General features: G+C 37.0%; 1 non-coding gene and 1 pseudogene across 1 annotated transcript; one reads left to right on the top strand and one right to left on the bottom strand.

Annotated features, from left to right (window-relative positions):
* Window positions 1-78: 78 nt before the first annotated feature.
* On the top strand, window positions 79-3,312 carry Csnk1g3-ps6 (casein kinase 1, gamma 3, pseudogene 6; annotated as a pseudogene).
* A 6,021-nt stretch (window positions 3,313-9,333) lies between these two features.
* LOC120103205 (U6 spliceosomal RNA) lies at window positions 9,334-9,440 on the bottom strand. The gene has a single exon (XR_005505299.1). It is a non-coding gene; the product is annotated as a U6 spliceosomal RNA (small nuclear RNA).
* Between the last annotated feature and the right edge of the window lie 4,291 nt (window positions 9,441-13,731).

Genomic DNA, 13,731 nt, shown 5'->3' with positions numbered 1-13,731 from the left:
TGTGAATGAGTCCCCATGTTTGATTTGTTTGTTTTAAGTTTATACTTGGGATCCTTAGATGAATATATGTTGCATCTTACTAGGAAATTTCTCTCATAAAATATATGCTGAAGTCATGAATATTTTCTACAATCCCGTAACATAAATGTTATAGTAGTGATTTTCAGTGGGTGGATATCAACCACTTTGGTTGCAGTAATCGCTCTGTCATAGGGGTTGCTTATGATCATATGACCACCTATGATGGTCTTAGAACTGAGAAATCATTCAACTCCACGTTAGTCTGCCCACATTACAATTATTTGAATTGTATGTCAGTGTTTAGCATCAGAAAAATTAGAAACACTGTATTAGAAATTATGATTTGTGTTAACTAAAGTAGGGATGATTCTGTTCAATGTCTGGGTTTACTGCCATAGTAGTACTGGGTTAATTTAAAAAGACTTGATTCAGAAAACATGTAGAGGCTTACAGAGACTCATCAATTAGTCTGCACTCTTTCCTGAATACAAGAAAATATGAGAGAAAAGTCAACAAGAAAATAAATGAAAATTTGGCTTCATCATCTTCAGGTATAGCTATCCAGACTGTGATGTGTCTCTGTATGGCTCTGAAGTCATTAGTACCCCTTAATTGAACAAAACTCCAGTAACTTTCAGAACAATGCTACCCACTGACACATATTACAGATCATTATGTTATCCTGTCCTGTTGCACCTGAATATTCCACTGTACCAAAAGGAACAAAGCAGATTTCCATTCTTTTTTTTAACCTACCTTTATTTAATTCTTTTTCAATTACATACTTTTAAACAGGGCTGTGTTTCAGTATTCAGACATTCAGACAATGTTGATTTCATTGATGTTGTCAGAAAAGAAGTATAAAAATGCAAAACATAGTTGCCTTAACCTGAACATACCTGCATTACCTATTACTGACCAGTCTGTGCCAAAGATTTATTCTCTGGCACTAAAATGGAGCACTTAAAAATATTGCTAAAAAGCAAATGTCTATACCCTGGCCTTTGTAGCAAATAAAGGTATTCATACTTTAAAATATTTAAGTCCATAATTGGATTAATATACACACCTTATGTATAAGGAGTTCAGATCATATAAACACTATACAGTCCAAAAAAAAAAAAACCCTACTGAGAATAAAACTAAATAGTTTTATGATAGGAAATACAGATATCACATATATTTACAAATATAGATACACAAATTTGGTCAAATACTGTAAAGAAGTGGTTTCACATTATAAATGGCCCAAATAACCATCTACTTTGCTCAAAGCAAACACAATAAAACTCAGTATTTAACTCCTGCAGTTCAGATATCATGACAGTATACATATAGAATGGAAACTTGACCAGATTATACAGTGAATGTTTTCTCAGTTGATTGTAGGTCTTCAAAAGCAAGAAAAAATAAACAACATCCTGATCTGTGATGTTCACGTGGGTGCCCATTTTATCAAAGCAACACATTGATCTTTTGGCTAATAAGAAAAATAAATTACAAAATACAATTAAATACGTGTAAATTCAATAATGAAGTAAAAAAAAATGTGGATTCATTTCATAGAATACATATTTTAAATATTACCTTGAGACAAACCAAAAAAATTAATAAGCACACCTGTAGGCTCACAGGTAAGACAGAGGAGATAGTGTGTGGAAGGAGCAACAACTTTCTAAGTAAAAGATGAATGTGTGGTGTGATCAACAGCATCTTTCTAGCCAGTCTTTAACTCCTGAAAAAGAAAGACAAGGACAAATCAGATGACAGAATGGCACGGCCCAGTGGTTGGTCAGGGCACAGCACTCGAGAAACTGGGTTTTCTTCATCTGGAGTTTTAATGGTTGGACCTAACTTTAGAGGTGGAAAAAATTGGATGTGGCAATTTTAGAGAATTACGATTAGGGAAAAGTTTATATAAAAATGAATATGTGGCGATTAAACTGGAGCCCATGAAATCTAGAGCACCACAGCTGCATTTGGAATGCAAATTCTATAAGCAGTTAGCATCTGGAGATGGTATACCTCAAGTTTACTGTTTTGGCCCATGTGGTAAATACAATGGTACGGTGCTTGAACTGCTGGGACCTAGTTTGGAAGATTTGTTTGACCTCTGTGATAGAACATTTTCTCTTAAAAGAGTTCTCATGATAGCTATACAACCAATTTCTTGCATGGAGTATATCAACTCAAAGAACTTATATACAGACATATGAAGCCTGAGAATTTCTTAATAGGATGGTCAGGGAACAAAGCCCAGCAAGTCACTCATATCATAGATTTTGGTTTGACAAAGGTTTGAATATATTGATCCAGAGACAAAGAAACATATACCATACAGAGAACACGAATCCTTACTGGAACAGCTAGATACATGAGCTTAAACACACATCTAGGAAAAGAACAGAGTAGAAGAGCTGATTTATTAGGAGCTTTAAGCCATATGTTCATGTACTTCTTGAGAGGTGGTCTTCCTTGGCACGCCTTAAAGGTCCATACATTAAGAGAGATATCAGAAAATTGGAGACATGAAATGAGCCACACCGATAGAACTGCTGTGTGAATACTTCCCAGAAATGGCAACATATCTCGAAGGCTAGATTTTTTTTTGGAAAGCCAGACTATGATTACCTAAGGAAGCTTTTTAGTGTCTTGTTAGATTGCAAAGGGTATATGTTTGATTATGGATGTGACTGGATTGGTAAACAGTTGCCTACTCCTGTAGGTGCAGTTCAGCAAGACTCCACTCTGTCATCAAACAGAGAAGCACACCAACAGAGACAAGATACAGCAGCCTAAAAACCAGGTTGTAAGTTCTGCAAATGGAGAGCTAAACATGGATGACCCCACAGTGGGTCGGTCAAATGCACCCATTACAGCCCCTATGGAAGTTGGAGTGATGGATGAAACCAACTGCCAGAAAGTTTTGAATATGTGGTGCTGCTGCTTTTTCAAATGAAGGAAAAGAAAAACCATAGAACATCACAAATGACTGGAGACAGACAGATCCTGGGGAGTTATTTATATGTTCACATGCTGTCTTGTGATTAAAATCATCTCTATAGTGACCACATATTTTTTCAAGGATTCACTCTTGAAACAAAAATGTCACACTTTCATATTTCATTTTGTAGTTGTCTTGCATTCATCACCCCATCCCTGATTTAAGTTTATGGAAGCTTTAAAATCTTGTCAAAATGTGAGTGCTTTGTCCATCATTGAATGGAATGGACGAATCAAGCATATTGATGAAAACAGTTCCATAGGAAAACAATACAGGTTTCCAAATGTCAATTAATTGTACCTAATTTGATTTCTTTATGTCTTCTATAAAGGCATAATCAAACAGGAATTTTCCTCTCACTGGTTAGTGCAGCAGAGAAAACAGTTGCCCAAATATTAAAAACAACTCTTTTGAACAATTCCTGTTTTGTGACATCTGCATTGATTTCAGTATGTCTGATGGTACTGTTATTCATGAATCATATTGGCCTTCTCTTTGTGAAATAATGGTACAGTCACTGCCTAGAGGTACTGAGGAAAATGTACTGTAGGATTGGCAAACTCTGGCGGTCAATAGATCGGCAGTATTGGAAAGATGAGCTCGACTTCTGTGGTGCCACTGTGTGAGGTGCAACTGCAGAAGAAGCACCAGGAACATTTGCTAAATGTCACTCTGCTTCCAGATGATAATATATGATAGATGGCAAGAAGTGAGTACTGGATAAGTAATGTGTGTTAGAGTTTAAAAACACACTGAGGATAGGATGAAAATGTGAACGTGTTTTCAGTGTGTAAGTCTGGAGCCCCATTAAGAGCCTACTTACTGCTCATGGCTACATTTCTCTCAAGCAGAAACCTGAGGACATGCCATACAGTGGTGGCTGCCTGTTATGTTGTTCTTCAATTAAAGAAAAGAATCATACTCCCAGCAACAAACACTGGGCCACTCTGCTGCCCTCTGTGCTCACATGTCTCTTGTATTCAGCTTGGCTAGGTCTCTGGAATTCCCTGTCTTGAGCACAATGTTGATGATTGGAGAATATTCTGGAGAGAGGGTGGGCAGTGTGCTTTGCCTCCATAGCTTTCACAGTGCTGGCATATGAACAGTATAACAGTTCTGTTGTTAGTCAAGTCCATTCTACTTCGCAAGCCTGCTTTGTAAGGATGTAAGGACACAGGCATACATTTTGTCTCATCCAGATTTCAATTCTTAAATAGTTTATAGAATTCTAACATTTTACACATCTAAGAATGTACATTCTGAAGAAAAACTCACTATTAAGATAGTCATCTTAATTTTATTTTCGAGTCCACTTATACAACCATCTTGAGTCTGTAAATCTTTAAAGAAATGTCCTTTGTATAGTGCATGAGGCAGATGTTCATGCACAGTGTAGAAACCCAAACATCCTGGAAATAGATTGGGAAGTAATGGAGAAAGATGAAAAAATTTCTACTCCAAGGTAAAGCATTATTTTAGAATATTTATACCAAATTCAGGAAGGCTCAAAAACTTAGGTTCAAAGACAAAATCGTATGTTACTATGAGCAAATCGATGTCTGTACATATTTTGTTCTTCATTTAGAAAATAAGGATATTGTTCAGCTTGTGAGAAACTAATGAGTATTGGAATTTGCTGAAAGAGGTCATCATTGATAGTACAAGCTAACTACTAGTAGAAGCAGTAGAGGCCCTTGATTTCAAATGATCATAGGTGATTTATGTCAATTACTGCATCAGGGAGGGATGTTGAAGCTCACACACTAGGCAATTAATAGGTGTCTAGAATATCCCTAACACTCTGGAAATTGCAGCCACTTGGAGAGTCTCTGTTGATTCCATGTTCACATATTCAATATATCTAGGCACACTGCTTGATGACTTAGAGATCATTACACCAAATATGCAGATTACCAGTGTCATGGAAAAACTTAAATTGTGCACAGTGAAAACCCATCTTACCATTTACCCCTCCCACATTAGAATTGTCTTCATTCTCTACCATTTATACACACACTTTTGTCTATGGTACAGCAAGCATATTGTGAGGGTGGATAAAATAGATCCAGGTATAATCATCATTGGAGTGGGGAGAAAGCACATACAGCTTGAGAAAGTCTTGCAATTTCTACTGAGATAGTAAAAAGGCTATTTACTTGCTAGTTTGATGATTTAGGAAGAGGTGCTAAGTGCCAGAGAGTGTAGTTGCTGGCCTGTAAGGAACACAGGAGGTAGGTCATCTACAGTGGCACTAATTTAGACTTAGATTAGTAAACATTTTTCATGACACAGCAACCCTAAATATCTCTTAAGACAATGCCTTACCCCATAAACCATCAGAAAAGTCATATCCTGATTCTTCAAGAAGAACCAACAAGAAAGAAGAGCCCACCAAGACTGGCTCCTAGCACTTACTCTTTTCAAGATTTTCTTCATGTACATATTATTTACTTCCTATATAAGAATTAATATTAGAGCTATTATAATTTAGTATACTGTGTATGGAGATGATGTGGTCACCATTCTATTCATAACTCCATGCATGTTAATAGCAGTATTGAAAAGTTGTTAAAATTGTTGTGTATTGTAAAATTAGGAAACTCCATGTTTCTAGATTTCTTTGTCGAAAAGTATTTGGAGAATTCTTTAGACACTCTTCATTTTGTGGTACTAGCAATGTGGGCATTCTTACATGTCATGGTTCTATTCTGTTTTCTATGTAAGTGAATGTCTTTCTTTGTCATGTGTATCTTTTCAATTGAAGTTATTCACATTAGGACACAATATCAGCTCTTCCTCTTCTCCTAGTACCCGTAACTGAATTCATTACCCCATTTCCCCTAAAAGCACAAGTCCCTGACTATTGGATGTAGTTAGTGAAGATCTTTTCTTCACCTTCGTATTCTGAAGATGGTGTCTTTTGACTTACAGAAGCTTTTCACACTCACAAGATTCCATTTATTAATTCTTGACTTTGGGCCAGAGCCATTGGTGTTCTGTTTTAGATGTTGTCTCCTCCTGTTTCTGTAGATTGAAGACTGTTCACAAATTTCTATTTTCTTAGATTTTGTCTGGATTTGTAAAAAGGCCTTTGATCCATTTGGATCAAAGTATTGAGTGTTTTGCAGGGTGATAGATATTTTCATTCTTCTTCATGAAGACATCCTGTTACACCAACCTCATTTGTATAAGATACTTTCCCCTTTCCATTGTATGGTTTTAGCTTCTTTTTCAACAAATCAAGTATTCGTCGATACATGGGCTTATTTTTGTATCTACAGTTGTATTCAATTGAACCACTTGCCTGTTTCTATACCATTTATTACTATTTCAGCAGTATTGCTTAAAGTCATTGATATTGATATCACCAGAAGTTCTTTTATGGTTCATGGTCATTTTACCTACCATGGGTTTTTTAAAATTTATTTTCATTTTCTATATGAGGTGGAGGTTTTATTCTTTCAATATATATGAAGAAGTGTGTGGAATTTTGATGGAAATTGCACTGAACATTTAGATTGCTTTTTGGCAAAATGGACACTTAATCTTCCAGATACATGATCAAGGGAGGTCTTTCCCCCTTCTGATATCTTCTCAGTTTTTTTTTTTTCATTTTGCCAATGTTGAAGTTCTTGTCAGACAAGTTTTCACTTGCTTGGTGAGAGGTAAATGAAAGTGTTTAATTTTGTTTGTGGCTATTGTGGAGGGTTCTGTTTCCATAACTTCTTTCTCACTCTGTTTGTTGAATTTGTAGAGGAGAGTTATTGATTTCTTCAAGTCAGTTGTGTATCCAGCCACTTAGCTAAAATGTTTATTAACTGTACTTTTATGGTAGAAATTTCAAGCTCACTTATATATACTATCATGTCATTTGTAAATCGTGGTATTTTGACCTCTTCCTTTCCAACGTTTATCCCCTTGATCTCCTTTAGTTGCCTTATTGCTTGAGCTAGAATTTCTAGTACTATTTGAAGAGATATGGGGAGAGTGGACAGCCTTGCTTTGTCTATGATTTTAGTGGAAATTCTTTAAGTTTCTCTCCATTTAATTTGATATTGGGTATTGGCTTGCTGTATGTTGCCAATATTTTATTTAGGTATGCCCCTTGTGTCCCTTTACTCTCCAAGAGTTCTCATAAGGAGGGTTTGGAGTTTGCCAAATGTCTTTGGCATCTGGTGAGATTTGTTTTTCTTTTAAAAGTCTTTTTATTGAAAATATTTTCCTTTTCCTTTTTGTTTTTTAATTAGATCTATTTTATTCATTTACATTTCTAATGTTATCCCCTTTCCCACTTTCCCTTCAATAATCCCCATATCCCATACCCCATACCCCTTCTTTAATAAGCGTGTTCTGCCACCCAACCACCCACCCCTTCCTACCTCTTGCCTTGAGATTCATCTACATTTGGGGAGTACAGCTTTGGCCAGACCAAGGGCTTCTCCTCCTTTTGGTTCCCAACAATGACATTCTCTGGTACATATACATCTGGAGCCATGGGTGTGTCCATGGTAGACTTTGGATAGTGGTATAGTCCTTGGGAGAACTGGTTGGTTGGTATCGTTTTCCTTATGAGTTTGCAAACCCCTTCAGCTCCTTCAGTCCTTTCTCTAACTCCTCTAATGAGGACCCTGTTTTCAATTATAAGGCTGGCTACTAGCACATGCCTCTGTATTTGTCATGCTCTGGCAGACACTCTCAGGAGACAGCTAAATCAGGATCCTGATATTATAATGGGTATTCTAGCTAGATTCTTTGGACCATTTGCTTAGAAAATTGTTATCCAGGCTTTTATTGTAAGATATTATGTCACTGAGGGAGGTGTGTTTCCTGTATGCAGCAAAATTCTGGGTCCTCTTTATGTATCTTGCCTGTTAGTTTTGTCTTTTTACTGGGGAACTGAGTCCCCAGTTAAGGATGTTAAGAGATATTAAGGAATAGTGATTGTTTTTTTCCTGTTATTTTTGTTGTTAGTGGTAGAATTATACTTAAGTGTCTCCTTTCATTTGGGTTGGAAGCAAGAAGATTACTTTCAATGCTTTCAGCTCTTTATATTTTTGGTTGTGAGCCTAGGCTCTAACGACTGAACCATCTAAGAAGAGCAATGCCAACCAACCTGAGCTTCCAGAGACTAAACCACTACCGGAAGACTATACATGGACTGACCTAGGACTCCAACTACATATGTGACAGAGAATAGCCTTGTTGGGGCACCAGTGGAAGGGGAAGCCCTTGGTTCTGCCAAGGTTGAACCCCCATTGCAGGGCAATGTGAGGGGAGAGGCAAGATGGAGAGATGGAGGAACACCTGTGTCAGGGAGTGTGAGGGGAATGAGGGCTTATGGACAGGAAACCAGGAAATGGAATAACATTTGAAATGTAAGTGAAAACATATATGTAATAAAAAATTAAAAAGCAACAACAATAAAAGATTATTTTCTTGCTTTTTTGATGGTATCCTTTCCCTCCTTGTGTTAGAGACTTCCATTTTTCTCCTTTGTATAGGGCTGGATTTGTGGAAAGATATTGTGTAAATTTGGTTTTTGTCATAGAATATCTTGGTTTCTCCATCTATGTTAATTGAGCGTTTTGCTGGATATAGTAGCCTGGGCTGGCATTTGTGTTCCCTTCATGTCTTGACTTTATGCTATCTGCCCACGGATTTCTGGTTTTCATAGTCTCTGGTCAGAAGTCTGGTGTAATTCTGATAGGTCTGCCCTTATATGTTAATGAACCATTTTCCCTTACTGTTTTTAATATATGTTCTTTGTTCTGTGCATTTAGTATTTTGACACTTATGATAGGAGGAATATATTTTCTCGTCCAATGTATTTAGAGTTCTGTAGGGTTGTTGTATGTTTGTGGGCATCTCTTTCTTTAGGTTAGGGAAGTTTCCTTCTATAATTTTGTTGAAGGTAGTTATTGACTCTTTCATTGGGAATCTTCGCTCTCTTCTATACCTATTATCCTTATGTTTGATCTTCTCCTTGTATTCTGGATTTTTCAAATATTTTCTGATAGGAGTTTTTCACATCTTACAATTTCTGTGACAGTTGTGCTAATGTTTTCTATGTTATCTTCTGCCTCTGATATTCTTTCTTCTATTTCGTATATTCTGTTGCTGATGCTTGTGTCTATGACTCCTGATCTGTTCCCTAGGTTTTCTATCTCCAGGGTTGTATCCCTTTGTGATTTATTTATTGTTTCTATTTCCAATTTTAGATCCTGGATGTTTTTGTTCCAATCATTTACATGTTTGGTTGTTTTCCTGTAATTCTTTAAGGGATTTCTGTGTTTTCTCTTTATGGGCTTCCAAATATTTACTGCTTCATGAATTTGCATGTTATCCTTGTGCAGAGGCCATGTTAATTTTCTCTGTATAGTTCCAATTTTAGGATATGCGCTGCAGGAGCCAGCACTAATATAACTTTTTGTTAGGAGCTTGACTGGTTTCATGGCCAGATTCTGAAACTGAGGGGTTATAATTTTTTAACTTCCACTGCTGTAACAGATCTCTTTCCCATAAATAAATGGCTATATCAACCACATATGGCCTCAATTTTCTCCCCTGACCTTCAGATCCTATACATTTAATTCATTTCACTGTTTGTTTTATTTTTGGTAAAGTCCCAACTCCTTGTAATTGGAAGTCGACTTCTTTTTTTTTATTTAATGTATATTTTTATTTACATTTCAAATGTTACTCCCTTTCCCAGTTTCCCTTCCATAATTCCTTTATCCCATCCCCCTCCCTTCTTTTATGGGTTTCCCTCTCCCCAAAAACTCACATTACTACTTTTACACCCTGACATTCCTATACAGCGGCTTAGGGGTAGGTCTTATCAGGATCAAGGTCTTTTCCTCCCATTGGTGACCAACAATGCCATCCTCTGCTACTTATGCAGCTGGATCCATGGATCTGTCCATGTGTAGACTTTGGATAATGGTTCAGTCCTTGGGAGCTTTGGATGCTTAGTGTTGTTGTTCTTATGGGGTTGCAAGCCACTCAACTCCTTCAATTCTTTCTCTAATTTCTCCAACTGGGACCCTGTTCTCAGTACAGTTTGCTGCTACCATTTGCCTCTGTATTTTTCACGTTCTGGTTGAATCTCTCAGGAGACAGCTGTATCAGTCTGCTGTCAGAATGCACTTCTTGGATTCATCAATAATGTCTAGTTTCTTTGGATATATATATATATGTATATATATGTATATATATGTATATATATGTATATATATATGTATATATATGTATATATATGTATATGTATGTATGTGTGTGTATATATATATATATATATATATATATATATATATATATATATATATATATATATAACTTGATCCCCAAGAGGGACAGTCTCTGAATGGTCATTCCTTCAGTCTCTGCTCCTAACTTTGTGTCTGTATTATCTGTTGTGAATATTTTTGTTCCCCCTTTTATGAAGGACTTCATAAAAACCAAAGCATTCACACTTTGGTTTTCCTTCTTCTTTAGCTTCATGTGGTCTATGGATTGTATTATGTTTGGTAATTGGAATTTTTGGGCTAATATCCACTTATCAGTGAGTTCATAACATGTGTGTTTTCTTTTTGCAGTTGGGTTACCTCACTCAGGATATTTTCTAGTTCTATCCATTTGCCTATCAATTTCATGAAGTCATTGTTTTTGATACCAGAGTAGTACTCCATTGGGTATATGTACCACATTTTCTGTATCCATTCCTCTGTTGAAACGCAACTGGGCTCTTTCCAGCTTCTGGCTATTATAAATAAGGCTGCCTTGAATCTAGTGGAGTATGTGTCTTTGCTGTATGTTGGAGCATCACTAGGCTATATGCCCAGGATTGGTATACCTGGGTACTCAATGTCCAATTTTCTGAGGAAACTGCAGATTGATTTCCAAAGTAGTTGTACCAGCTTGCAATCCCAGCAACAATGGAGGATTGTTTCTTTTTCTCCACATCCTTGTTAGCCTCTGTCTTCACCTGAGTTTTTGATCATAACCATTCTGACTGCTGTAAGGTAGACTCTCAGGGTTGCTTTGATTTGCATTTTTCTAATAACAAATGATACTGAACATTTTTTAGGAACTTCACAGACATTTGGTAACCCTCAGTTAAGAATTTTTAGCTCTCTATCCCATTTTTAATAGTGTTATTTGGCTCTCTGGAGTCTAGCTGTTTGAATTCTTTGTATATATTGCATAATAGCCCTCTATAATATGTAGAATGGGTAAAGATCTTTTCACAATCTGCTGGTTGCTGTTTTGTCCTAACAACAGTGTAACTTCCCTTACAGAAGCTTTGTGGCTTTATGAGGTACCATTTCTCAATTCTTAATCTTAGAGCATAAGCCATTGGTGTTTTGTTGAGGAAATTTCCCCCAGTGTTCATGTGTTCAAACCTCATTTCCACTTTTTCTTCTTTGAGATTGAATGTATCTGGTTTGATGTGGATATCCTTGATCCACTTGGACTTAAGCTTTTACCGGGTTGATTTGCATACTTCTACATGCTGACCCTCAGTTGAATCACCACCATTTTTTGAAAATGCTTTTTCTCCATTGGATGGTTTTAGCTCCTTTGTTAAAGAACAAGTGACCATACTTGTGGGGTTCCATTTCTGGGTCTTCAGTTCTGTTCCCTTGATCTATCTACCTGACTCTGTACCAGTCCCTTATAGTTTTTATCATTATTGTTCTGAAATAATGCTTGAGGTCAGAGATTGTGATTCCCCTGGACATTTTTTTATTGTTGAGCATAGTAAATCCTGGGTTTTTTGTTATTCCAAATGAATTTGCAAATTGATCTTTCTAACTCCATGAAGAATTGAGTTAGAATTTTGATGGGAATTGCACTGAGTCTATAGATTCCTTTGGCAAATGGCCATTTTTACTATTTTAATCCTACCTGTCCATAAACATGGGGTATCTTTCCATCTTCTGAGATGTTAATCAATTTCTTTCTTCCAATATTTAAAGTTCTTATCCTACAGGTCTTTCACTTGCTTGGTTAGAGTCACACCAAGGTATATCATGTTAATTGTGACTATGGTGAATGGTTTAACTTTCCTAATTTTTTTCTCAGCCTGTTTATCCTTTGAGTAGAGGAAGGCTACTGATTTGTTTGAGTTAATTTTATACCCTGCCACTTTGCTAAAGTTGTTCAAAAGGCTTAGTAGTACTCTGGTGGAACTTTGGGGGTCATTTAAATATACTACCATATCATCTGCAAATAGTGATATTTTGATTTCTCCCTTTCTATTTGGTATCCCTTTGACCTTCTTTCATTTTCTGATTGCTCTGGCTAGAACTTCGAGTACTATATTGAATGAGTAAGGAGCAAGTGGGCAGTCTTGTATAGTCCCTAACTTTAGGGGGCTTGCATCAAGTTTCTCTCCATTTATTCTGATGTTGGCTACTGATTTGATGTATGTTGGTTTTATTATGTTTAGGTATGGTCCGTGAATTCCTGATTTTTCAAGACTTTTACCATGAAGGGGTGTTACATTTTGTCAAATGCTTTCTCAGCATCTAATGAGATGATGATGTGGTTTTTTTCCTTTAAGTTTGATTGCATAGTGGATTACATTAATGCATCTCCATACATTGAACAATCCCTGAATCCCTGGGATGAAGCTTACTTGATCATGATGGATGATGGTTTTGATGTTTTCTTGTATTCAGTTTACAAGAATTTAATTGAATATATTTGCATTGATATTAATAAGGGAAATTGGTCTGTAGGTCTTTTTCTTTTTTGAGTCGTTGTATGGTTTAAATATAAGCATAAGAGTGGCTTCAGAGAAAGAATTCAGGTATGCTCATTTTGTTTCTATTGTGTGGAATAGTTTGGATAGTATTAGTATGATGTCTTCTATGAAGGTCTGATAGAATTCTGCAGTATACTCATCTGGTCCTGGGCTTTTGTTGGTTGGGAGACCTTTAATGAATGCTTCTATTTCTTTGAGAGTTATGGAACTGTTTACATTGTTTATCTGATTCTTTTTTTTCTTTTCTTTTCTTTTTTTTTTTTTTATTAACTTGAGTATTTCTTATATACATTTCGAGTGTTATTCCCTTTCCCGGTTTCCGGGCAAACATCCCCCTCCCCCTCCCCTTCATTATGGGTGTTCCCCTCCCAAACCTCCCCCCATGTGCCGCCCTCCCCCAACAGTCTAGTTCACTGGGGGTTCAGTCTTAGCAGGACCCAGGGCTTCCCCTTCCACTGGTGCTCTTACTAGGATATTCATTGCTACCTATGAGGTCAGAGTCCAGGGTCAGTCCATGTATAGTCTTTAGGTAGTGGCTTAGTCCCTGGAAGCTCTGGTTGCTTGGCATTGTTGTACATATGGGGTCTCGAGCCCCTTCAAGCTCTTCCAGTTCTTTCTCTGATTCCTTCGACGGGGGTCCTGTTCTCAGTTCAGTGGTTTGCTGCTGGCATTCGCTTCTGTATTTGCTGTATTCTGGCTGTGTCTCTCAGGAGCGATCTACATCCGGCTCCTGTCGGTCTGCACTTCTTTGCTTCATCCATCTTGTCTAATTGGGTGGCTGTATATGTATGGGCCACATGTGGGGCAGGCTCTGAATGGGTGTTCCTTCAGTCTCTGTTTTAATCTTTGCCTCTCTATTCCCTGCCAAGGGTATTCTTGTTCCCCTTTTAAAGAAGGAGTGAAGCATTCACATTTTGGTCATCCGTCTTGAGTTTCA

This window comes from Rattus norvegicus, chromosome 5 (assembly GCF_036323735.1).
Source record: "Rattus norvegicus strain BN/NHsdMcwi chromosome 5, GRCr8, whole genome shotgun sequence".
NCBI classification, from domain to species: domain Eukaryota; kingdom Metazoa; phylum Chordata; class Mammalia; order Rodentia; family Muridae; genus Rattus; species Rattus norvegicus.
Note: the sequence above shows the minus strand (reverse complement) of the source record. Positions and strands in the feature narration are given on the sequence as shown.